A 27,164-nucleotide genomic window follows, 5' to 3' on the forward strand; every position below is an offset into this window, starting at 1 on the left:
GTAAAACTCGTCATTCTAACATAGGTGTCATAATGCAACAGCTAGCTGGATCTTAGCTAGTATTACACAGAAATATTTTAAGATTTTGGAGATCTATTTTTTTTCCTTGCAAAAAAGAGAGATAATGCCCTGAGTGGTACTAGGTTGTATTAAGAATCCCAGGGCATATTTCAAAGCAAGCATGCCTTTCACAGATAGATATCTGCACTCATTCCCATCTTATAAAATATTTTCTAAATTTTCCAACACCCATGTGAGATCCTGCTTCACAGCTATGCCCACTTTCCATGCTGATTTAGCTAATGGGCTTCCTGCTGCAGGTCAGATCCAAAGGCAGTGTAACAGGAGGACAGGTAGGCAGAGTGGAGGTTTTGGAATGAGATCTGAGCAAATACTTAACTTTTGTGAAAATTAGATATGCTTTCCGTGCTTTTGATCTCACTTGGAAGAACTAAAAGAAGGCATTGATGGTTTGTTTTGAGCTTAATTAAAACACCACACGGGAAACATAGAACTCGTTAAATGGAATACCAATGGCCAGATCCCTTAATGTGATTGTTATCAGTCATGTAGCCATTAAGTAAAACAGCTGCAATTCCTGGCCTTTAGCATTCTCAATATTTTAATAATAGGTAAATGAAACCCCTCATTATGTTATTTATCATCACAGTTCTCAAAACATATACCAGAGTCACCATAACTTAAGCCTTGAAGAGGCTTCTCCTTGTTCTGTTTTTCTCTCGTTTCCCCATTTCCCACTGAGATCTTTTGTCAAGGTCTTTATGTTAAATGAAGGGCTTTCAGCATAGTTCAAAGAACTATTGGAGGATGTCAGATCTTACAGTAAAAGATTATGAGAACAGTCTCTTTTATCATCTGAAAAAGGATAGGAAGGATGGTGTGTTGGAATGGCAGAAGGAGATAGACATGGAGGGCCATGTGGAGGCTGAGACATATGGAAGGGTCACATACTTAGAAGAATTCCAAATACTTAAGAAACAAGGCTGAATATAAATAAAATAAGATTATGTCTGTTTGTAAAGGATAAGCTCTTCATGGTTTACTTCAGAGCAAACAAGTAATATATTTTTAGATGCACATATTAAATTTCCTGTAGTGGACAGACAATTTATATATTTAGAATCAGAGATGACACTACTCACTATTTATTTTTAAGTACTGATTTGGAATGTGGTTATCTATTGTCGTGTACTCCATATGGTACATCAAGTTTCTGAGTGCCTTGTTTTGCATTTCAAGTTTAAGAAGCTTCAGCCACTGTAAGGCAGGTCAGATGAAACCACTTCCATTCTTCAATATGACACAAAGTCTTTATTGTCCTGAGGACACTCAAGGGGCCACATTCACATTGAAGCTCCACTGCAGATGCTTCCATGTGTTTGATTGTGACATATCTGTCATACCTACAGCTCCCAAGTTTTCAAGATCCTCCAGGACATGGTCCCCATCACACATTATGCTGCATACCTACTACCAAGTGCCCTGTGTGAGTGCCGTTTCTGGACACAGCTAATCTTGCTCTGCTGCTGCTACCTGGAGCTCAGGATGCTCAAGAGGCACATCCAGCTTCATTTCCTTGCAGCTTCACTTTAATGAAGCAGGGAAGAGGGATGGAGGAATGGGGAGTTGGTCAGTTGACTTACAGTTGATCCCCTCATTTTTAAACTAATGTCACTAATCATTTAGATATGTATATCTTTACAATCAAAAACATCTTGGTATGACAGACTTTATTCTGTTAGAGTCTGTGATAAAGACTGGATACCATGACTTAAGCAATGTGTGATCACAGAGGGATTCTGAGTCTTTACTGAGATTCAGGTATATCAAAAGTTATACTTGGTGAAAATCCTCTTTGGGATTCAAATGTCTACATTTTGGGTTTTTTGTTGGTAGTTTCTGAAGGGAAACTTCTGGGATTTGAAAAAAAATTAAAAGTCTCATTTTTGCATAAGTGGATTCTGGACAGATGGAGAAGTCCCTTCTCGTCCACTGTGAGGTAGTGTGCAGATGGCTGGAACCACAGGCGGCCATAGATGCCATTATTCTATACAGAGGTCATTAGAATATAAGCAGCATAAAGCTAACCATCTCATAGCGATGTTTTGGTAGCCTTTATACTCAAAGCAACAACAAAGTGTTATCCAAAATAATTGAAAGGAAATTTAAATTTTTACTACTTTTTCTTGTCAAACTACCAAAGGGGAATGATTGCATAAAACAGTAATGCTTTTCTTAAGTGTTCTTCCCTCATTCTCTCATTTCCCTCATTTCCCCAATCTCTCGTATGCAGCAGCTGTGAAATTTTCCTCTCCCATTCTACTGTACGTTTCCAGGAAGCCTTTTGCTATCTGGTTTGGAGTTTGATTAGACAGATAAACATAGCTTCCAGAACCAGTTTCAAATTCTAAGCAAATACTCTCTCACTTGGGCCATGCATCCAATTTTTTTTTTTTTAACGGATCTCAGTTATCATTCAGATATTGTATCTTATTTCTGCCTGGGCCTGCTTTGGACCATGATCCTTATACCTACAACTCCAGTAGAGCTAGATGACAGGCACTCATCACCCTTCCTTACTTGTTTTGTTGAGATGAAGTCTTACTAAGTCTTTGTCCAGGCTGGCCTTCAACTTCTCTCCTCCTCAGATAGGCCACTGAGTACTGGAAATTACAAGTGTTTGCCACCATCCCTAAACTTATCATAAGGAATTTTGGAGAAGTTAAAACATCTTAATATCAATGAAAATTGTGTTTCTCTGTAACAATGAAGAAAATTCCCATGGAATTATAATATCTATAAATGTTTTATTTCAGGCTGGCTGCTAAGAAATAGTACCAAATTTGTTGTTACTACAAAGATATACAGCCAGCTTGGTTTGTCCTCACTTTTATGTTTTTTCTTTCAACCAGCTTTAAATTTGTGTGAATTTGATTTTAATATACCCTTATAGACTATTCTATATTCTTTTTGGTACAGGGCTATACAAACAAAATTGAGATGCCAACAGCAATATTTCTTATACAAACGTAGATCTTAATTCTGTAGCGTTTAGTGGTAAGGAATCATTTAGTGGTTGGTCTTTGTATAGAAGCATTAATCTGACTTAGGACAGAAATGGGGAATGTTGTTCTACAATTGGGAAGAACAGAAATTCTTCAGTAGTATGGAAGAAAAAGTAAAAAAAAGTATTAAATTCAAAGTTTTAAAATTAATACGCCATGTGAGTGCTGTGACTGGCAGGATTTGGGCTTCTCACAAATCGTATTTGCCTTGTGCTCTGTATTGGCAGGATCCTTTGATTATGACAATTATACTGCTTTTAGGTGACATTTCAAGAATTAACTAGACAAAACATCCTGGAAGATTTGAGAGACTCAGAGAGCTGACAAATCTCTATTTCTTAACTATGTTTAGGTTCTTTAAAATAGTTATACATTTGGCACCAGGGATTCTGCCGAACTGTTAGTGGAACGTAAGACAGAAGCTTTGTGGTTCCTTGTCATCTGACATGGATTAAGTCAACTCATCTAATAACTGGAAGTATTCAAATTAACAGGAAAGAATTTACAGTGAATATATAAATGAGGTGAATAAACTCACAGGGAGATAACGATCTTGTGTCAGTGGGAAGGGAGGATGGACAGAAAGGAAGGAGGAAGGGAAGAAGAAAAGAAGGCAACAGGACAAGGAGAGATACAGCCTCGTGTATCAAAATGGGCTAGAGATAACATTTTTGAGTTAGCACTCTTCAATTCTAGGAAGCACCCTATGTCTGAATTTCTCTTTTGAAAGGACTAATATGGAAATAGTGACATGGTAGAATCTTCCATATATATGCTGCACACGTAATTTCTGCGAGCAGAAAATGCGTGGACCGCAGGGATTTCTTTGAAGATCAATTGTATCTTTTTTTTTTTTTTTTTCTGTGACAGAGAGTGGAGAGGAGGATGGTGGTGTGTGGAGGGAATGATATGTTTAGCTAAAACTTGAAGTCATTTCTTCCAATTAACCTCTGAAAATGTAATAGCAATGTGTATGGGAATATTTGAAGAAGTAGGCAATTGAATTTTGAGCTCAAGCTCTATATACATTGACTTGTGATTCTAGGTAATTTACACATGTTCTAATTTTGAAATCTAAATATTATATGATAGCCCTTAATTGTATTGTGTGGATATTGAATTTTCAGGGTTTTTATGATGGGAAATTGAAACATTACTCTGTATACTTAAAATACTCCAGGACTGGCCAGTTCATATTTACAAAATATTCTGAAACAGGATGAGTTACTAATTGTTTCACAAAATGGTGAGGTCTTGGTTTTGGAATGTATTCAATCAGAGAAACCCTCATCAGAACCATGGTAATGGGGACTTGAGGACAGGTTAGTAGATTTGTTACTTGATATTCCAAATTTCTGAGGTTTTAAGAGTCTAGTTCTCTGTGTTATTCCTCTCACTCCCTTCCTTTTTACCTATTTGAGTTGCTCAAAAGGGCACAAAGTACAAAATAAAGATGAACATGATAACAGCTATGAAAAATTTCCTTTTAAGAGAGAAAAGAGGAATTGGCTCATCACAATAAAGTACTCCCTAACAGCCCATTGTGAATTGATTCTAGCACACAACCCCATCACCAACCAAGATCTGTAGGGGTGGAGTTTGATATTAAAATCCATTATGTAAAATGCCATGCTGTTATTTACATAACCTGCATTCACTTTATAGTATTGGGGGTTATTTATTTATTTATGTATTGGTAGTACTGGGGATTTAACCCAGGGCCTCCCCATGTTAACCAAGTACTCTAGCACTTGAGTATACCTCACCACTGTTACATGTATTTGGAGCCAACTCTAGATTACTTATAATACCGATACAATATCTATGTGTCATTTTATTTTCATATATTCAGCAGAAGACTCAGCACATGGAAAAGTCAAGTTTTTAAAATATGGAACGGTTTTAGAAGTGTCTTCATTTCATGATTAGTAGAATCTGTAGATTGGAACCTACCAAGGGGTTTCCAACTGTAGTTAACCCAAGTCATATCAATCCTGGAATGTTAGCCTTTGGCCTCAGTTCTCCATGAATTACTACTTATGATTTTCAAACGGATTTTGTTTTCTTGATTGCCCCTGGCTATCAAGAGGAAACACTGAAGTATTGTTTGGATATACCATATATGTTATTCATGTAGACATTTGAGTATTTTAACTTTCCTTTAATTACATAAGATACTTATCTTTGACTATTTCATAAATTTAATGGGGATAGTGACATAGGCTTCCAGCCAGTCTCTAGGTGCTAACTTAATGAATATTTCTTTTTTTTTCAATTTTTTTAATTGTGAAAATACTGTACAGAGAGGTATAATTACATGAGCAAGGTAATGAGTACATTTCGTATCAAGCATTGTTGCCTCCCCCTTTCCATCTCTTCCTATCTCCCCCTCCCCCAAAGTTGTAAAGTTCGTTTTTCTTTTTTTTTTTTTTTTTAATTACAATTACATGGGCAAGATAATGAGTACATTGCTTTTTTTTTTTTTTTCCCCGTCGGTAGTGGGGCTTGAACTCTGGGCCTAGGCGCTGTCCTTTAGCTCTTCAGCTCAAGGCGAGTGCTCTACCACTTGAGCCACAGTGCCACTTCCAGTTTTCTGGTGGTTTATTGGAGATAGGAGTCTCACAGTCTTTCCTGCCCGGGCTGGCTTTGAACCGCGATCTTCAGATCTCAGCCAACTGAGTAGCTAGGATTACAGGCATGAGCCACCAGCGCCCAGCTAGACCAGGATCTACTGTTTACTAGACAGGCGCTTTAACCAACTAAGCCATGGCGCCCGCCCTCATGAGTACATTTCTTATCAACCATTGTTGCCTCCTCCTTTGTTTCCCCTTCCCATCCCTTCCCATCCCTTCCCACTCCCCCCACCCCTGTCAAAGTTGTAAAGTTCGTTTTTCGGCAGAACGACTTGTACATCTCATTTTTGCAATGGGTCCATCTATATCCCCATTTAAATGATTTGTTTTTGGCCTTACCCTCCACAAATTATACCAACATAAAATACAGTGAAAACAGGGGTTATATACCGTGCGGGAGGGACATACAAAGCAACAAAGAAATCATCTTATAAATATGTTAGAAACAATCACATGAAAGAAAAAAAACATTTGAATCCTTATCTTGGGGTTCATTTCGCCTAACATCAACTTATCTGACCTTTTCTGTTTGTCTTAGACATAAACTAGTTATTGCAAATAAGTGAAACCATGGGACCTATGTTTCTTTGGGCCTGGTTTACTTCACTTAATATAACTTTTCCCACGTCTTTCCATTTCCTAACAAATGGGGCAATGTCATTCTTTCTGATGGAGGCATAGAATTCCATTGTGTATATATACCACATTTTCTTGATCCATTCATCTACTGAGGGGCATCTGGGTTGGTTCCATATCTTAGCTATGGTAAATAATGCTGCAGTAAACATAGTCGTGCTGGTAGCTCTAGTATGGTCTTGTTTGTATTCATTTGGTAAATGCCCCAAAGTGGGATTGCTGGGTCATAGGAGAGCTCTATGTGGAGTCTTTTGAGAAACCTCCATACTACTTTCCAAAGTAGTTGAACAAGTTTACACTCCCACCAATGAATATTTCTTCAATTAACGTTTGCAAACCCACTATGAGAGAACCTACCTTTGTAGCTCCACCTCTTAGACAATGGCAGTCAATCTTTAGGCAAATCCTTGTATAATCTTTTGATAAATACTTCTACTTTTCTTTAATTCCCATTTTTTGAGGTTATAATGTGCTCTCTATTTTCATAATTTCTAAGATAGATTGAAAAAATTATATTGCTTGCATCTTGTCTTAGATTTTCTTAGAGTTGGGAAATTTATTTTTATTTTATTTTATTTTATTTTTATTGTGAAAATACTGTACAGAGGGGTTACAATTAAATGGGCAAGATAATAAGTACATTTCTTATCAAGCATTGTTGTCTCCTCCTTTGTTTCCCCTTCCCATCCCTTCCCATCCTCCCTCCCCCCCTCCAAGTTTCTCCCCCCCCCACCAAAGTTGTAAAGTTCCTTTTGGACATAACCACTTGTACATCTCATTGTTGCAATGGGTCAACCTGTATCCTTATTTAAATGATTTGTTTTCCCCCTTCCCCTCCACAAATTATAACAACATCAAATACAGTGAAATCAGGGGTTATACTGTGGGGAAGGGACATACATAGCAACAAAGAAATAATCTTATAAATGTGTTAGAAACAATCGCATGAAAGAAAAAAAACATTTGAATACATATCTTAAGGTTCATTTCCCTAACATCACCTTATCTGACCTTTTCTGCTTGACTCAGACATATACTAGTTATTGCAAATAAGGGAAACCATGGGACCTATGTTTCTTTGAGCCTGGCTTGCTTCACTTAATATAATTTTTTCCAAGCCTTTCCATTTCCTAACAAATGGGGCAATGTCATTCTTTCTGACAGAGGTATAGAATTCCATTGTGTATATATACCACATTTTCTTGATCCATTCATCTACGGAGGGGCATCTGGGTTGGCTCCATATCTTAGCTATAGTAAATAATGCTGCAATAAACATAGTTGTGCTGGTAGCTTTAGTATGGTCTTGTTTGTGCTCATTTGGGTAAATGCCCAAAAGTGGGATTGTTGGGTCATAGGGGAGCTCTATGTGGAGTCTTTTGAGGAACCTCCACACTACTTTCCAAAGTGGTTGAACAAGTTTACACTCCCACCAACAATTCAGTAAGGTCCCCTTCTGTCCACATCCCCTTCAGCATCTGTTGTTATTAGAGTTCTTGATTATAGCCATTCTAACTGGGGTGAGGTGGTATCTCAATGTTGTTTTGATTTGCATTTCTTTTATGGCTAGGGAGGTTGAGCATTTCTGCATGTGCCTATTGGCCATCCTTCTTTCCTCTTCAGAGAAGTTTCTCTTTAAGTCTTTAGCCCACTTATTTATTGGGCAGTTGTTTCTTTGAAGATTTGTTTTTGGTAGATTTAATTTTTTTAGTTCATGGTATGTTTTAGATATGAGACCCTTGTCTGTTGTATGGCTAGTGAAGATCTTCTCCCAATCTGTGGGCTTTCTATTGATCTTGCTAGCTATGTCCTTTGCCATGCAGAAGCTTTGCAATTTCATCAATCCCATTTGTCCAACCTTTCTTTGATTTGTTGTGTTTCTGGGTCTCTATTAAGAAAATTTTGGCCTGTGCCAAGGAGACCTAGGGTGAGTTGGGAAATTTACTAGTCCATTTTGAATGGAAATTAATCTTTTAAGAAATTGGTTCCTAAAATTATATTAAGTGAAGTAAGCCAAGCCCAAAGAAACATAGGTCCCATGGTTTCCCTTATTTGCAATATCTAGTATATGTATGAGTCAAGCAGAAAAGGTCAGATAAGGTGATGTTAGGAAAATGAACCCTAAGTTATGTATTCAAATGTTTTTTTCTTTCATGCATTTGTTTCTAATGCATTTATAATATTATTTCTTTGTTCCTTTGTATGTCCCTCTCCCACAGTATAACCCCTGCTTTCACTGTATTTGATGTTGTTATAATTTGTGGAGGGGAAGGGGAAAAACAGGTCATTTAAATAAGGATACAGGTGGACCCGTTGCAACAATGAGAAGTACAAGTTGTCATGTTGAAAATGAACTTTACAACTGTGGTGGGAGGGGGGGAGGTTTGGGTGAGGGGGCCGGAGAGGCTGGGAAGGGATGGGAAGGGGAAACAAAGGAGGAGGCTACAATGCTTGATAAGAAATGTACTCATTATCTTGCCCATCTAATTGTAACCCCTGTGTACAGTATTTTCACAATAAAAAATAAAAATTAAAAAAAAGAAAAAAACAGAAATTGGTTCCTAAAACCTTTCAGATTCCTATGAATTCATCTTCAGCATGATACAAAGGAACAATTCTTGATATGAAATCAGGTTAGTTTGCCGTTATTATAGTGTTCTATTTATTCTTCAGAGTAATTCTTTTTTTTTTTTTTTGTCAGTAGTGGGGCTGGAACTCTAGGCCTGGATGCTGTCCCTCAGCTCTTCAGCTCAAGGTTGGCACTTTACCACTTGAGCCACAGTGCCACTTCTGGTTTTCTGGTGGTTTATTAGAGATTAGAGTCTCACGGACTTTCCTGCTTGAGCTAGTTTTGAACCGTGATCCTCAGATCTCAGCCTTCTGAGCAGTTAGGATTACAGGCATGAGCCACCGGTGCCTTGCATTTCAGAGTAATTTTATGTTCCATTCTTCATTTAGGATTGTCACTTAAGTGGACTCTGAACTTTTGAGTGTCCTGTTTTGATTAAATGGCTTGTATTATGTTTGAATCTGTCACTTACCGATATTATTTAAAAAAGTACAGTAGTTCATACTACATTAAGAAGAAGCTTTAAAATCTGAACTTGTTGCATGCTTCACTTTTTTTAAATCATGAAAGGATCAAGTTCACATGATGCTTTCTAAACACATTTTAGTTCTTCCTCTTTTTTCCATAAAAGGTTACAATGTTATAGTCTTGTGAGTATTTAAATGAATTGATAGTATCTTTGTATGTCCTTTAGTTATAGACTTGTTTGTTTATATTACTTTTAAGTAGTTACATAAAAGTTTCAAATCACAGGTCAGTTTTTGAGTACAATGCATCTTGTTCAATGCAACCCCTTTTAACATAGGATATTACATGATTATCATTGCTGCCGTGTGAAGCAGGCAAGCATTTCATGTCATCTCCATTTATATAGGATGAATTGCAATTTAGAGGTTCTATACACCTACTTGAGCTTGAGATGAGCACTCAAAGTCTGATTCCTAGTTTTGTGCTTTTATCATTATGTAATATAGCCTATAATGATGATTTAAAATATGAAAGAGCAGGGTTATTGTCGATAACAACGGTGCAATAATCTATTCTCACACTGCAATTTTAAACATATTTCACAAATACCTTTTTATTTTTTGTTTTTACTATATTTTTATTAATAAGGTGATGCACAGAGCTGTTACAGTTACATAAGTCAGGTAATGAGTACATTTCTCTATGAACAGGGTCACCACTTCCCTCCTTTTCTCCAAGTCTTTCCCCATCGCCTTCTCCACAAGTTGTATAGTTCATTTTCAACATAGTGTCTCGTGAGTATCACTGCTGCATTTGTTCAACTTCTGTCCCATCATTTCTGTGCTCCCTTTTACTGTAAATCAGCCAAATTCACACACAAGAGGTACAGAAATAAAAAAAAAAAACAGCAACAAAGGAGAAAACAAACAAAAAAAACCCAAAGCAAAATATCAAAACCTTTTGTTCCATTTCTTCGAGTTCACTTTGATAAACACCATTTTGTTTGATCATATGCACATAGCTATTAAGCTATTGATGGTCTAAGAATATTTTTCCTTGGTCTCACTGTATGCATGTTTAGAGTCCTGTATAATTTATCATGTCCAGACATATACTACTTTTTGCAAATAAGGGAAACCATGGGACCTATGTTTCTTTGGGCCTGGCTTACTTCACTTAATATAACTTTTTCCAAGTCTTTCCATTTCCTAACAAATGGGACAATGTCATTCTTTCTGATGGAAGCATAGAATTCCATTGTGTATATATACCACATTTTCTTGATCCATTCATCTACTGAGGAGCATCTGGGTTGGTTCCATATCTTAGCTATGATAAATAATGCTGCACTAAACATAGTTGTGCTGGTAGCTTTAGTATGGTCTTGTTTGTGCTCATTTGGGTAAATGCCCAAAAGTGGGATTGCTGGGTCATAGGGGAGCTCTATGTGGAGTCTTTTGAGGAATCTCCATACAACTGTCCAAAGTGGTTGAGACAAGCAGAAATGGTCAGATAAGTTGATGTTAAGCGAAATGAACCCCAAGATAAGGACTCAAATGTTTTTTCTTTCTTGATATTGTTTCTAACATATTTATAAGATATTTCTTTGTTGCTTTGTATGTCCCTCCCCTATAGTACAACCTCTGTTTTCACTGTATTTGATGTTGGTATAATTTGTGGAGGGGTATGGAAATAACAAATTGTTTAAATAGGGATACAGGTGGATCCATTGCAACAATGAGATGTACAAGATGTTATGTCGAAAATGAACTTTACAATTTTGGCGAAGGGAGTGTGTGTGTGGGGGAGCAGGGTGTGGGATGGGAAGGGATGGTAAGGGGAAACAAATGAGGAGGCAACAATGCTTTATAAGAAACGTACTCATTACTTTGCCCATGTAATTGTAACCCCTCTGTATGGTATTTTCACAATAAAAAAATTTACCATTTGCAAGTGTAATTTTTTTAAACATTCAATGTGTTTACTTGTAGATTTATAGGCACACTCTAGTTATAACAAATGAGAGAAACTCTGCAACCTATGTTTATTTGGGTCTGGCTTTCTTTGCTTAATATAACTTTTCCAAGTCTTCCCATTTCCTTACAAATGATACAATATCATTCTTTCTGATGGAAGCATTGAATTCCATTGTGCTATATACCATATTTTCTTGATCCAGTCATCCACTGAGGGGCATCTGGGTTGATTCCATATCTTCTCTAGGGTAAACAATTCAGCAATGAACATGGTTGTGCTGTTACCTTTTGTCTGGCCTTATTTGTGGTTTATTGGATAAATGCCCAAGAGTGGAATTGCTGGGTCATAGGGAATCTCTATTTTAGTCTTTTGAGGAACTCCATACTGCTTTCCAGAGTGGGTAAAAGTTTATATTCACACCAAGAGTGTAGTAGCAATCCCCTTTGGCCACATCCCCACCAGCATCTGTTGTTAGCTTTTTTGATGATGGCCATTCTAACTGGAGTGAGGTGGATTTTCAGTGTTGGTTTGGTTTTCATTTCTTTTTTGGCCAGAGATGTTGAACATTTCTTCATGTGTCTATTGGCCATTCTTACTTCTTCTGAGAAGTCTCTTAACTATTTAGCCCATTTATTGGGTTGTTTCTTTAAGGGTATATTCTTAAGAGTTTAATTTTTTGAACTCGGTATATATCTGATGCATAGTTAGTAAAAATCTCCCATTCAGTAGGCTTTCTATTTATCTTGCTAGCCATGTCCTTTGCTATGAAGAAACTTTTAGTTTTATGCTATCCCATTCATCCAGTCTTTCTTTGATTGTTGTGATTCGGATCTTAGGAAGTTTCTACCTGTGCCTAGGAGCTCTAGTGTTTCCTCTACCTCTTCCTATAATATTTTTATGGTATCAGGCCTTACATTGAGGTCTTTGATACATTTGGAATTGATTCTGGTGCAGGGTGATATATAAGAATCTGGATTCAGTGTTCTGTATATGTATAGCCAATTCTGCCAGCACCATTTGTGGCAGAGGCTATCTTTCTTCTAAACCCTGTGTTTTGACTCCCTTATCAAATATTAGTTCATTTCTGGGTCTTCTATTCCATTGGACCTCAGGCCTATTCTTGTATCAGTGCCAAACTGTTTTTATTACTATGGCTTTGTAAGTATGAAGTTTGATTGATATTCCTCCAACACTTTTCTTCCTGCTCAGAATTCCAGGTCTTTTATTATTCCGTATGAATTTTAGAATTGCTTTCTTTATGTCATTGAAGAATGTTACTAGGATTTTAATGGGTATTGCATTGAATTTGTAGATGGCTTTGGGCAGTATTGCCATTTTCATGATGTTAATCCTCCCAATTAAGAAGCATGCAAGGTATTTCCATTTCCTTAAATTTGATTTATTTTATTCTATTTTTCAGATTTTAAAGTTTTCATTATAGAGATCCTTCACATCTATGGTTAAGTTAACTTCTTTTTATTCTTTTTTTTGTGTCGGTCTTGGGGCTTGAACTCTGGGCTTGGGCACTGTCCTTGTGATTTTTAGCTCAAGGTGAGCACTCTACCACTAGAGCCACAGCACCACTTCTGGTTTTCTAGTGGTTTATTGGAGAGAAGAGTCTCTTAGCTATGGTAAATAATGCTGCACTAAACATAGTTGTGCTGGTAGCTTTAGTATGGTCTTGTTTGTGCTCATTTGGGTAAATGCCCAAAAGTGAGATTGCTGGGTCACAGGAGAGCTCTATATGGAGTCTTTTTTTAAAAATAGATATCTTCTTTCCTCTCCTGACTTGCTTCTATACACACATTTTACTTTCTATTTCATGTTTTTCTTTTCAGCAGCAATCTCGGAGGTTGAATCCTTTTAGATCTGTTTCAAAATCAGAATATATTATGTATGCTAGAGCTTACATAAAGTTCACATAAAGGGTCCACATTGTTTATGTACAGAACAAATCCAAATTAAAGAGTTGTAGGCTGGTTAGGATATGTGCTTCCCCAGAGAAAGAAGGCTCTTTTACTCAACACATTGGGTTACAAACATGCCTCTTTCATTTTAAATGTAAGTCCAGGAATCTGAAATTTATACTATTGGTTTGGATGACTCTGTACAAATTTAAAAAACATTATACCTATGGGCTCTCATATATATATATATATATATATATATATATATGAGCTTTGACATATATTGAATTTTCCTTATCAAGGCTGTAATATTTCTGAAGGATCCTGGCAGGTTAGTTAGGAATGGCTTTTCCTGCCAGCAATTGATATTGTTCTTTGTAATTAAACTACTTTCTCAAATGTTCCCTAAAGAGACTTTCCAAGATTTTTCACTGTTAGTCTCTGATTGAATGTTTTTAGTTTGTCTCTCACTTTAATAAATGAGGAGTCCATAGCTTACCAGTGCCTTTTCTTTACTTCCTGACTTAAATATTTCACCATATCATAATGCTAAGAAAATCTGTAACCTGTGGGTCAATTAAAGTAGTGAGCATCATTTAAAAAATTATATTAGCTTGCCGAATACCTTGTGACCTGTAGGACATATTTTTAAGCCCTTGTATACCGTTTTTCCATCTCTATCAAGGAAATATTATAAAGAAACTGGTTAATTAGGTAATACCTAGTAACTTGTTATTTGTCTTAATTTGTGATATTGAATAAATATAGGGTGGGTCCCATTAACTGATGAACCTAACACCAAACCTTTCCAGTTCCCTCTTCTGCTAACCTCTACTACAAAGTCTTTGGAAAGCTCAGTGCTTATTGGTCCAGGTCCTTTGCAGGCAGTGAAGGCTAAATGATTTACCTAATCTCCCTTGAAGGTAGTTCTATCTGGTTAGACAAGATTTTGCTTTCATGATAAAAAGTACATGCTGCTCTTTTTTTGCTGTCTTAGACAGTCAGGCGGTTACAACAAAATGCCATAAACGAGGTAGCTTGTGAACAGCAGAAATTTATTTCTCATAGTTCTGGAAGCTGGTGAGTTAGTTCAAAAATCAAAATTACTTCAGATCCAGTGTCTGGTGAAAGTCTAGTTTCTCATAGATGGTGGCTTCCTGCTCTGTTGTCACATGATGAAAGGGTGCTCAAGCTCCTCTGGTCTCTTTTGTAAGAGCATAAATCTTGTTCATAATGTGTTTATCCTCATGACCCGAACACCTTCCCAAAGACCTCCTGTCCTAAAGCATGACCGGGGGGGTTAAAATTTCAATAAGTAAAATTTGGGGTTGAGAGTACAAACATGAAGACCTGAGTACTTGACCATCCCATTAATACTAAAACAAAATTAAATTTGATGGAAGATAAGTGAAACAGTTTTTTTTCCTTATGGAAGAATTGGTTTATATTGATCAGTTAATTTATTTCTTTAATTTAAGATGGAAATCTTATATACATTTCAAGTTTTAATTGATAGATAGTCAGAGAAACATACAATTAGATATTTGGTCAGCTACAATCCTTGGACAAAACCTGGTGGCCTTCCTGTTTATATAAATAATATTTCATCAGAACACAAAAACACCCCCTTGTTTACTTAGTGTTTGCTTGTTTACTTAGTGTTTACTTGTTTACTTAGTGTCTACAGTGACCATCATGCTTTGATAGCAGAGTCAAATGGTTATGATAGAGATCATGTAAGCCAACAAACTCTTGTATAAAAAATGTCTTCATGCTCGCTTTGGCCGCATATATACTAAAATTGGAACGATACAGTGAAGGTTAGCATGGCCCCTGCACAAGGGTGACATGCAAATTTGTGAAGTGTTCCATATTTTTTGTAGGTAAATATGTGCATAAAAATAAATTCTTTATATATATATACAATTTCCTCAAACTTCTTCTGAAACTTTAAGGAAATCTTAGAGATTATTTATTAGAGTAGCCTCAAATTTTAAAAATTCTGGTGGGTTTTATGTAAGTTTTAACACTTGTTTTATTTGTAAGACATTCATATAGTATGTAATGACATAACACGTGATATATGCCTAACTTTACCATTTATTGAATTTTTTTCTAGGTCCAGTTTTTCCAGTAGCATAGTAGTATCAGTGTTTTAGTTGCTGATGCTATAACAGAAGTTTGTATGTACATTATGTGTTAAATTTGTGAGTTTTAAAGTATGTGTATTGTGAACTCCTCCCAATTAAGAGAACATAGATGACCATTACTACTTATTGTCTTCTACCCCCTTATAACATTTCTCTATGCCTCTGGCCTCTCTTTCATAGAAAACTACTGATCTATTTTATGCCACCACAGAAAAAAAATGTTCTAGAATTTTCTGTATAGGGAATAATGAATATGTACTGTTTGTCTGTCTTCTTTTACTCATCATAATTGTTTGAAATTTATCTGTATTGTTTCAGACATTAATAGCATTCTTGTTGCTGCATAGTATTCTGTTATGTGAACATGGCTATCTGCTTGTCTACTCGATGGATATCTGAGCTATTTCTAGTTCTAGGGCATGATAATAAAAGTACTATGAACATTCATGAAAAAGTGAGAAGAAAATAATGAGAAAACATAGGTTGAATTTAGTTCTTAACAAATTTCTTTAGTCATTTAAGTCTCTTACATAACTTTTAAAGATATTTTTTCTTCAAACTTTACCATTTCCTCCACCATACTGCAATGGCTGAATCATACAATAAGTAGATATTAAAGAAATTTGCTACTTTCCAGAGTAGTTGTGCCATTTTTTTTTTCATTCTGACAAACTATTTATGAGAATTTCACTTGTTCTCTCTACTTACTCATATTTGGTAGGGCCAGTTCAGCCAGTTTAGTGGCTATAGCAATATTTTAGTTTTATTCTAATCTTTAGTTCCCTCAAGACTAATGACACATTTTTTGTGCATTTATTTGCCATATGCCATCTTCTTTGATGAAACACCTGTTCAGTTCAACCTTTTGCTCATTAAAAAATTTTGTATTGAGTCATACAAAGTCTTTAAATATTCTGAATTGAAGTTCTCTGTGAGATTTTTGTTTTCAAATATTTCTCTCAGTCTGTGGTGTGCCTTTTCATTTTGGTAACAATGCTTTCTGAAGGGTAAAAACTTGTATTGAGAAAGTGGTTTTTTTCTTTCTACTTTTCTTTTAGAATTAGTTTCTTTTAATAACTTTGAGTCTCATTTTAAGAAAATTTTGCCCAAACTGACATTGTAGAGACTTTTGTCCCACATTTACTTCTAGGAGTTTAAACGTATTAGCTTTTTACATTGAACAGGTCTGGAATCTACTTTTAGTTAATCATTGTCTATGATGTAGGATAAAGAGGTAAGGTCCTTTTTTTCCTGGTGGCTAGATAGTTTTCCAGAACTCCATGTTGAAGCATTATCTTCTCTCAATAAATTGCCTCATACTTTTGCTGAAAATTAACTGTTCATATATATGTGGAGGCCTGTTCATGTCACTTGTTTTACTTGTGTATATGTCTATTCTTAATCTTATGAGTTCCTTTATTGGTTGTAAAGGAGTTTTGAACTAGCCTTTCAAGTCCTTGGAGTTTTAGAATTCTTTTAAGCCAAGGTTTGGCTACTTTCCCTCTATTTAATATGTGGTAGTTTTTTAGACTCTTCTTTAAATTTTCTTGGTAACAGGTTTTATTGCTATTCTTACATGTTTATTATTCATAAGAACTTAGGATCAGCTACTTTAGTTCAAAAAGAAAATAATTGCATCAACAACAAATTTCCCAAGCCTGCTGCTGAATTTTATTGTGATAGTGTCACACTTGTCAATTATCTTAAGGAGAATTGACATATTTATTGTGTTGAATTTTTCTGGTCAGTGTAATTGAATTTTCTGAAGTCATTTTTTGTGTATTCAGTTGTATTATTAGGTTTTATTCATATAGATCTTGCACAAATTTTATTTAAGTTTATCTTACTATTTTACCCTTTTTTCCACAAGGATAAATGTGTCTTTATTTCATTATACGTTTTATGTGAAGTTGCTTCCTTTGTTTATGGGTCTAGAATTTTTATGGTCCTGGCCATCATTTTCACATAGGTATGTGGAAAACTTCATTCATTTTCAAATAAGACATTGATACTTTTTATTAGCAGGGGAACATGGAAGTTCACATTGTCACCTTAATCTAAATATTTGTTTTATTATAAAAACAGCAATTGAATGGGGTTTACTCATTGTTCTCGATACTTCAGTACAATTATAAAGTAAAACTATTTTCTTTTGCTGTACGAACAGCAAAAGTTATTTTATTCCTCATTAATATGCGTACTGTTAATATTCATACTTTGCTTGTATATAATTGTATCCTTTAGATGTATTGTTTTGTTGTAAGTTACATTGTAGAATAATTCTATTGTTTATTGCTGAAAGAATCTTTTGGCTTCTGACCACCTTGAAAGCCTTTAATCCTACAACAATGAGGTTTTTAGCATCTCTTCTCTTTGAGGTTTTGTCTGTTCACTTTAAAAAATAACAAATGCAAATTAATAATTCAACCTCTCTCTCTCTCAATATATATATATATATACACACACCTAGGCTTATTCATCCATATATATATATAATATATAATAATATATGGATGAATAAGCCTAGGTATTTGCATATATTTGCATATATATTACATATATATAATATTTTATATATATATATATATATATATATATATATATGGATGAATAAGCCTAGGTATTTGCAGCTTTTATCCCTGCAAATTTGAGGGTACTTATTACTTTGGTTGCTAGGTGCTTAGAAAGAAAGCATGCTAAAAAATAACTCACCAATGAGTTTTCCTTGACCTAGGTTCTGCAGTCACCTTGTAGGATTGTTTTAAAGAATGTAAAATGGTATCTGGACAGTCAGTCCATTCATCTCCTAGGCATGTTGGGTGACCTAATTGTGTAGATTCTTATTCTTTGTCTTCTTTTGTTTATACTATGTATCTATTAATTCTTCAGTAGGCATTCCAAGCTCATCAAGAAAGACTTTTGTAATGATTCTAATTATTGGAAATGCTTGTCTTATTGTTAATTAATGTAATAAATTTGGAGGAGGTCAGTGTTGAAGTTAAGAAAAGAGGCAGATTGCACTACTAGTTGAAAGATTTAACTGGTGATATGTGGAAATTCAGATTTCTTTGTAATAAGATTATTACTATAAACTTAGAGGTAGGCAGGTGAAAATGCTTCATCTTATACTCTCATATTTGGCAATTGCTTTCTTGGAAAATTGCTATAAAATGATTTTCTCATTTATTTATTTATTCATCTGTTTATCTGTTTGCATGCATTGCAAGTCAATAAATGTGAAAATTTAAAATTTTGTTTGCATTTATTTTATACTGAATTTATTCCTGTCATTAATATCATTCTTGAGTTTCTTTTGGAATATCTTTTCTTCAATCTCCTCTTTGGTTTACAAGGTTGTTCCTTTGTTCCTTTTCAGTGAAAATCATCTCAGTGTGGCAGGATGAATTCCTATCTAGGTTAACATCTGACTGGGTGCTTTGTTCATCCAGATATGTTTAATGACTAGAAAACAACATCTACACATTTAGATTCAGCTTTGCTGCCTGCATTTTTTAGCATGCCACAGCAAAAATTCAACACTTTTTGCTTACATTCTTCTTTAAAGTGACTGCTTCTAGATATTTGGGAAAGGAGAGAGAGATCACATAATCACGAGAGAGAGAGAGAGAGAGAGAGAGAGAGAGAGAGAGAGAGAGAGAGAGAGAGAGAGAGAGACAGAGACAGAGACAGAGACAGAGAGACAGAGAGACAGAGAGACAGAGAGACAGAGAGACAGAGAGACAGAGAGAGAGACAGAGAGAGACAGAGAGAGACAGAGAGAGAGACAGAGAGAGAGACAGAGAGAGTTAGAGAGAGAGAGTACAAGAGAGAGAGAGACAGCATGAGAGAGAGAGAGGGGGGAGGGGACAAGAGAGACAGAGAGAGAGAGAGAAAGACAGAGACAGAGAGAGAATATGTGTCTGTCTTGGGACTTGAAATTAAGGCCTGGGCACTGTCCCTGCGTTTTTTTGCTCAAGGCTAGTGCTCTAACACGTGAGCCACAGGTCCACTTTTGGCTTTTTTTTTTTTTTTTGTGCTGGTTAACTGAAGATAAGAGCCTAATGGAGTTTCCTGTCTGAACTGGCTATGAACCATGATCCTCAGATCTCAGCTTCTGAGTAGATAGGATCGCAGGCTAGGTTGAGCCAATAATGCCCAGCTTTGATTCATTCTATCTATCTATCTATCTATCTATCTATCTATCTATCTATCTATCTATCTATCTATCTATCTATCTATCTATCTATCTATCTATCTATCTATCTATCTATCTATCTATCTATCTATCTATCTATCTATCTATCTATCTATCTATCTATCTATCTAATTATCTATCTATCTAATTATCTATCCATCTATCTATGTATCCATCTATCTATCGAGTAAGTTTATTTGAAAGTGAAAGGAAAGATGTGCAAAGAAGTTAGCAACCCTCTCCATTTGGAGAGAGGCTGCAAAGAGGAGTCCCTTTGGTGGTATTTTCTAAACATTTTTTTATTGTAAAGATACTATACAGAAGGGTTATAGTTACATGAGTAAGGAAATGAGTACATTTCCTATCAAGCATGGTTACCTCCTGCTTTGTTTTTCTCCTATCATCCCGTTCCTCCACACTTCCCCAATGCTTTCCCCCTTACTCCCCAAAGTTGTAAAGTTCGTTTTCAACATAGTGTCTTGTATATCTCATTGTTACAATGGGTCAGCCTGTATCCTTGTTTCAGCAATTTGTTATTTCCCTTCCCCTCCTCAAATTAGAAAAATATATATACAAGATACAAGATGCAGGGCACCAGAATCAAATACAGTGACAACAAGCGTTATACCATGGAGGAAGAACATACAAAGAAACAAAAAAAAGTCACACAGTACATTAAAAACTACAGCAACAAAGATAAAACCTCTTCTGTCCTTATTTTGGGGTTCATTTTTTTAAGACAACAATAAACTGCTGAATGTGGCATTGAATCAAAGTTTAGGGAGTTTTGTCTAATACTCTAACCCAATGGTTGTCACCTGGCTGCACAGTTAAGTAACTTGCTAATGTTTGTTCCATCTTCTTCCTCATGTTCTCTTCCTCTACTTGCTCTCCTGCCCCTTTTGTCTTACTCCACACCTTCACATAAACTCAGTGTGGAGCTCAAGCATTGGCATGTGGCAGGCTGAGGAGCTACTACCCTGTGGTACTTGCTCCCAAGAAGCATCATTTAAAGTAGCAACTCATACCATCTACAGTTTCTGAAGACCATCTACAGATGGTCGTAGCAATTCTCTTATTTCACAATACTTTGTTTCATTGTTTCAATTATGGAGTATTGGTAAAGTTATCAAATATAGTAAAAACAGTTCACTGGAATTACATGTTAGTAAAGACCACAGATAACAGAGCAAATAGGGAACTTATGTATAAGTAGGATGAGTAGCTTGCAAAGATATAAGACCTTTCATTTTTTTTCTTGATTTTTGCATGAAGAGATTTTAAAGAGCTACTGTGATAATGAGGGTTGAATGTACCCCTTTTGTTTGGCTCTTTTTAATGTTGCCTGTATTGGACTTGAACTCTTGATCCTCTGGTCTCTACCTCTGCAGTAGCTGGGATCATAAGCATGTACCACTACACCCAGCTTGCATAAAGGGATCTTATAAGAAGAGGTACACTGCTTAGAAGCTTTCTACTTGTTAGAAAAGGAACTTTAAATCATTGTTCCTTTTTCCTGTGGGAATTTTTATCACTTGGAGGATTTTCCCAAGTCAGAAACTTCAGAGCAGGTATTCTTTGTTCAGTGTTCTCAAAACTATAATGGGAAGAGGTAATGTTAAATATCAAAGGAATAACCCCTTTAAACCATTCAACCTTTTATTCATCTCTCAGCATTTTAATCACTGTAGGCAAGTATTAGGGGTCCTTGTATCTTGTTGATACCCTTTTCCTAGATCCTCACTTTTACCTCTGGTCATTCCTATACCCTAGTCACACTGTTACTGTAACACCTAAATCACTACATTGGAGTACATTTGTTTTTCTTCTCTCTCCCCTGCTAGTTTATGCATTATTTAAGGTGAATAGCCAATTTCTCAACTTGTTTACTTGGTGCCTAGCACAGTGCTTGGCATAGAGTAAATGCTTGATATACATTTGATGAATTAAATTGAATTTGTTTTTTTATTATCTTTTCCAGGAAATGAAATTTTGAGGCTGACTTCTGGTTGATATTAAATTATTCTCTCTAGTGGAGTGTGTCAGAGTGTTTCAGAGAGTGCATTAAAATCCCAGCAGTTATCTTCCCAGGCTGCCTCTTTTTCTCTTGTTAGGAAGCAGCATTTATCATAGTAAATAGCCCATTTGAGGTGGTTCATCCAGGCTTTAGTACCAAATTTAACATAACAGGAAGTCACAAATTCCATTTTGGCCAAAAAGTGCAAAGTTTGACAGCTTCGCCCAGAAAGGTAACTTTGCATTAATTTCTTCCTCTTTATTCATGAAAGGTGTAAAAGATCTATAAACATTTTATAGCTATTCAGAGGTGGTAAACAACCTTCTGGACAGCCACTTATGCTTTTAATAAGCACGTTTCTATGCATTACATACAAATTTTGAAAAAAATTATAGCCTAGTTTGTGGTTTAAATATCCAGTTACATTATCTTGTTTGTTGATGGTACTTTGTGAAATGATGTTGCAGTGGTTTATAGCATTCAGGAAATGTGAAGCTTTTGCCTTGTGCTTAGTGTAAGAGAGATGTACGGGTTTGCTTTTAAATTACCTTTCAATTTACATATGGTGAAACCCTCTCTTTTGGTTTATAGCTTTGAGTTTGGGTAAATGGATAGAGTCACGTAACCACAGCCACTATTAAGAGAGAAATGAGTTCTAATACTCCTCCCTGAAATTTCATGAGTCCTTTCCCTTTGAAAATTTTGCCCACACTTTAAAACATGCATCTCTTATGTCTTGTCCAAAATGTCATATACGTGAGAAAAATCACATAGCATTAGCCCTTTGAACTTACTTTCTTTCACTTAGCATAAATCATTGGCTGCATGTATTAAGCGTTTATTCTTCTTTCTTACTGAGTACTGTTCTGTAGCATAGATTTTGTTTTAGCCTCATCTTCATTTGAGGAACCTGTAGAACATTTGCTGCTTTTAGTGATTATGAATTAAGCTGATATACACATATGGATTGGGGGTCCTGAGTAGAAGTTTTCATTTCATTAGAATAAATAACTAGAAATAGAATGGCTTGGTAGTATGCTAAGTATATGTTAACGTGATAAGGAAATGACAGATTGCTTTGCGCAGTGGTTATACCATTTGACCATTCCCCCTCCCTCCCAGAAACCTATGAGAGCTCCTGTTGTCCTCCATCATCATCAGCACTTAATTCTGTTTTTCAGCTTTCCTCTTCATTTTGTTGAACAAGAGATACCTGCACACTCATGTTTATTTCAGCACTATTCTCAATAGCCACTATGGAATCAGTGTAGGCACACAATTGTTAAATGGATAAAGAAAATGTGGCATACATAGGTGCAATGGATTATTCACTCATAAAGAAGAATGAGATTGCCAGGTGCTGGTGGCTCATGCTTGTAATCCTAGCTACTCAGGAGGCTGAGATCTGAGAGCCAGCCTGGGCAGGAAAGTCTGTGAGACTCTTATCTCCAATTAACCACCAGAAAGCAGTACTGTTGCTCAAAGTGGTAGAGCACTAGACTTGAATATAAAGCTCAGAGACAGTTCCCAGGTCTTGATTTCAAGCCCCTCAACCGATGATGATGATGATGATGATGACAAAGAAGGAGAAGGAGAAGGAGGAGAAGGAGAAGGAGAAGAGAAGGAGAAGAGAAGGAGAAGGAGGAGAAGGAAGAAGAAGGAGGAGGAGGCCGAGGAGGAGGAGAAGGGAGAAGAGGAAGATGGGGAGGAATAGGAGTGGGAGTAGAAGTAGAAGGAGGGAGGAGGAGGAGAGAGGAGGAGGAGGAAGAGGAGGAGGAGGAGGAGGAAGAGGAAGCGGAAGAAGGAGGAGGAAGAGGAGGAGGAGGAGGAGGAGGAGGAGGAGGAGGAGGAGGAGGAGGAGGAGGAGGAGGAGGAGGAGGAAATTATGACATTTACTGCAAAGTGGATAGTACCAGAGATTACCATACTGAATGAGATGAGAAAGACAAATATCATAAGGTTTTTCTCACAGGTGAAATCTAGACTTCAAATCCTACTACTATGAGAACAACTATTACTACCAATATGACATGAATATAAAAGAAAGACTGTTGGGGAGGGAATCCTTGAAGAAGAAAAAAGAGGTCACTGATTGGTGAACATGACAAAATACATCATATTTATGCCTGAATAAGACCCACTAAAACTTCAACATAAAGGAGGGGAAGTGAAAGGGAGATCCAAAAGAGCAAGAGAGGGATAAATTTGATCAAAGTACAATATATACATGTATGGAAATACCACCATCAACCCCTATGTACAAAAAAAAACAACATTCTTTTCCATTCTTTTTTAAATATGTTTTTTTATTGTACAAATAGTGTACAGAGGGATTACAGTTACATGAGTAGGGTAATGTGTACATTTCCTATCCAGTGTTGTTACCTCCGCCTTTGTTTACCTCCCCACCTCCCCAACTCTTCCCTCCCCCCCCAAGTTATAACCCCTGTTTTCATTGTATTCGATGTCAGTGCCCTGCATCTTGTATATACATTTTTTCTAATTTTGGGAGAGGAAAGGAAATAACAAAATGCTGAAATAAGGCTACAGGTTGACCCATTGTAACAATGAGATGTACAAGACACAATGTTGAAAATGATCTTTTCCATTCTTTTTTAAATGTTTATTATCTTTTTATATTGTGAAAATACTGTACAGAGGGGTTACAATTACATGGGCAAGATAATGAGTACATTTCTTATCAAGCATTGCAGCCTCCTCCTTTGTTTCCCCTTCCCATCCCATCCTCCACCCCCCAACCCCCCCAACCCTCCTCACCCCCCCCAAAGTTGTAGAAGTTCATCTGCTTCAGTATTTTTTGAGTCAGTTTCTAGAGAATTATGAAGTTTTGGAGGAGCTACATTGCCTTGTTTTTCCCATATGTCTTATATTTCTGTTCAGTGATTTGTGCATCTGTTGGTATGGATAGCTTTTACACTTTTATGGGAGAGATTTTTTTTAATTGGCTTATGTTACAAGTACATTGTATGCATATATGGATATGTCAAGATGAAACCCCCTTGTATAATTAATTGGCCTTTATTATATATACAGGGAGATTTCATTGTTACATCTACCCATATGCTTACACTTTATTCTAATCAGTCTTGCTCCTTCAAATACACTCTTTGACCCCTTTCCAAAAAAGCATTCCCAACAGGCTTCTTTGTTGCATTGTCATAGTTGCAAGCAATCTATCTTGACAATATTCAATCTCCTTTATCCTCTCCACCAGCCCAACCCTCTCCTACTAGCCCCCATCCACTAACAATGGCTTTGTTGTTTTGGGGAAGAAGTTATCTTATTAAAATTAATTTTTAAAAAAATCTCAAAATATGGTGAATAACGCCTAAAATCCTAGCTCTAAATTTACTTTGATAAAACTTACTCTACTTTTGTTAAATGATCTTCCATTGAGAGCCTTTTTAGGAAAACAGTCTTGTCTTGGTGGTTGGGTCTCACGATGTTCCAGTTTTCTGGTGGTTAATTGGAGATAAGCATCTCACAAACTTTTTTGTCTGGGCTGGCTTTGAACCACGATCCTCAGATCTCAGCCTCCTGAGTAGCTAGGATGACAGACATGAGCCATTGGCTCCCGGCACTATATAACTACTTAATAATAAAAATTTTAAAAAAGAGTGGATATTCACTACTTGTGCCAATCTGCATGTCCTGCATGTGTCTTGGAGATGTGTGTCAGGGTTGCAAATGCCCCTGTGAATTCTCCCTGGATGGCAGAAAACTGCAGTGTGCAGGGGCCACAGTAGGTTCTGTGCTTTCCAGTGCCCATGACTGTTGTTATCAAGGCACAGTCCCTGCCTGATCCTCCTGTGTCTGCTCCGTCTCCCCACACTCTTTAGATGGCCCTTCAAGCTGGACTTTCAGCCATAAAGGGTATTTGAGCACTGCTCTGCGCTCTGCTTCCCTCCTGAACCACACTGCATGTTTTGCAATGGGTTTGTTTCAGTTGCTTCTTTTAGGGCCAGACTGGAGCATAAGGGACAGATAATTGCCTCCGACATCGTAGCAGTATTTGCTTTGAATTTGAGAAGAAAGGAAAATATAGATTTATGCTTTCCAAAATAGCAAGCTTGGGGTCCAACATTCTAAAAAATGGCTCCATGTTAAAGGACCATGCTTTTAGGATGAAAACACAGAGCACTTCTCAAATGCTGACTTGCTCTGCAGCTGCCAAGTCAGCTAACTTTAGACTGTGCCTTTCTGTTCTACATCTGTTTCTCTGTCAGTTTTGCCCACCACACCTCTCTCCCCTTTATTTTGAACCCTCCCCTCTGCTACACTGGAGTCACCTGATCTCAGCGTTGATGGACCTTTCTTGCCTTCTTTACAGAAAACCAGTTTCTGTCTGAGTTCCTGTCTGACTTTAAACTTGTTTCTTCTATCATCCAGCTTGCTGAGAAAGCTTCTTTCAGACCATTTCTATTCTGAGTTTCAGAGAAGCTGGAAAGTGCTTGTTTCTTTTCTTTTTTTAAATTTTAATACTTTTTTATTGTAAAAATACTGTACAGAACTGTTACATGAGCAAGGTAATGAGTACGTTTCCTATCAAACATTGTTGCCTCCTCCTTTGTTTTTCCTCTACCCTCCCTTCCCTCCTACTTCCACAACTACACTCCCTGTCACCCCCCACCTCCCACTCCCCCACCTAAATTGTAAAGTTTGTTTTCAACATAGTGTCTTGTGTACATCTCATTGTTACAATGGGTCAATCTGTATCCATACTTAAGCATTTTGTTTTTCCCTTCTCCTCCCCATATGTATATACGAGATGCAGGGCAGTGACATCAAACACAGTGAAAAGTGCTTGTTTCTAACCCGTACCTTAGCTCCACTACCTTTCATGTTTTTATTTTATTTTATTTTAATTTTTTTATAGTAGCTGCTTAGGTTTGGATCTGGAATATCTCCCAAAGGCCCTCGAGTTAATGGCTCAGCATGGTTCCCAGCCTTGCAGTGCTACTGGGAGGTGGTGTGACTAGTCAGAAGTTTTAGGTCATTGGGAATGTGCTCTAGAAGAGAGTAGTGGGGATTCCAATCTGTTTCTACTAGTCTTTTCCTTCCTGGCCATGAGGTGGATGGTTTTGCCCTCTGTCATGGGGACCACCATGATTTATTTCTGCAAGTCCAGAAACAATGGACAGAAAGCTGTGGACTGAAACCTCAAAAACAGTAAGCCAAAACAAACTTTCCACTTTATAAGTAGATTAGCTCAGTATTTGGTGAAGTGACAGAATTTACTAACTTCTATAGTCATTCTAACTGGCATGAAGTGATAACTCATATGGTTGTGAGTTGCATTTCTTTCCTTCCCTCCCTCCCTCCCTCTCTCCCTCCCTCCCTCCCTCCTTTCCTTCCTTCCTTCCCTCCTTATTTCTTCTTCCCTCCCTCCCTCCCTTATTTCTTTTTCCCTCCCTCCCTCTCTCCCTCCCTCCCTTATCCCTCCCTCCCTCCCTTCCTTCCTTCCTTCCTTCCTTCCTTCCTTCCTTCCTTCCTTCCTTCCTTCCT

General features: G+C 36.7%; 1 protein-coding gene and 1 non-coding gene across 3 annotated transcripts in view; both read left to right on the forward strand.

Annotated features, from left to right (window-relative positions):
• Ctnna3 (catenin alpha 3) overlaps window positions 1–27,164 on the forward strand; it is a 1,374,363-nt gene that overhangs the window by 219,889 nt on the left and 1,127,310 nt on the right. The window lies entirely within an intron of this gene.
• On the forward strand, window positions 15,048–15,154 carry LOC138826219 (U6 spliceosomal RNA). Its single transcript, XR_011371581.1, has one exon. It is a non-coding gene; the product is annotated as a U6 spliceosomal RNA (small nuclear RNA).

Source organism: Dipodomys merriami, unplaced genomic scaffold, assembly GCF_024711535.1.
Source record: "Dipodomys merriami isolate MVZ:Mamm:240054 unplaced genomic scaffold, mDipMer1.0.p SCAF_14, whole genome shotgun sequence".
NCBI lineage: Eukaryota > Metazoa > Chordata > Mammalia > Rodentia > Heteromyidae > Dipodomys > Dipodomys merriami.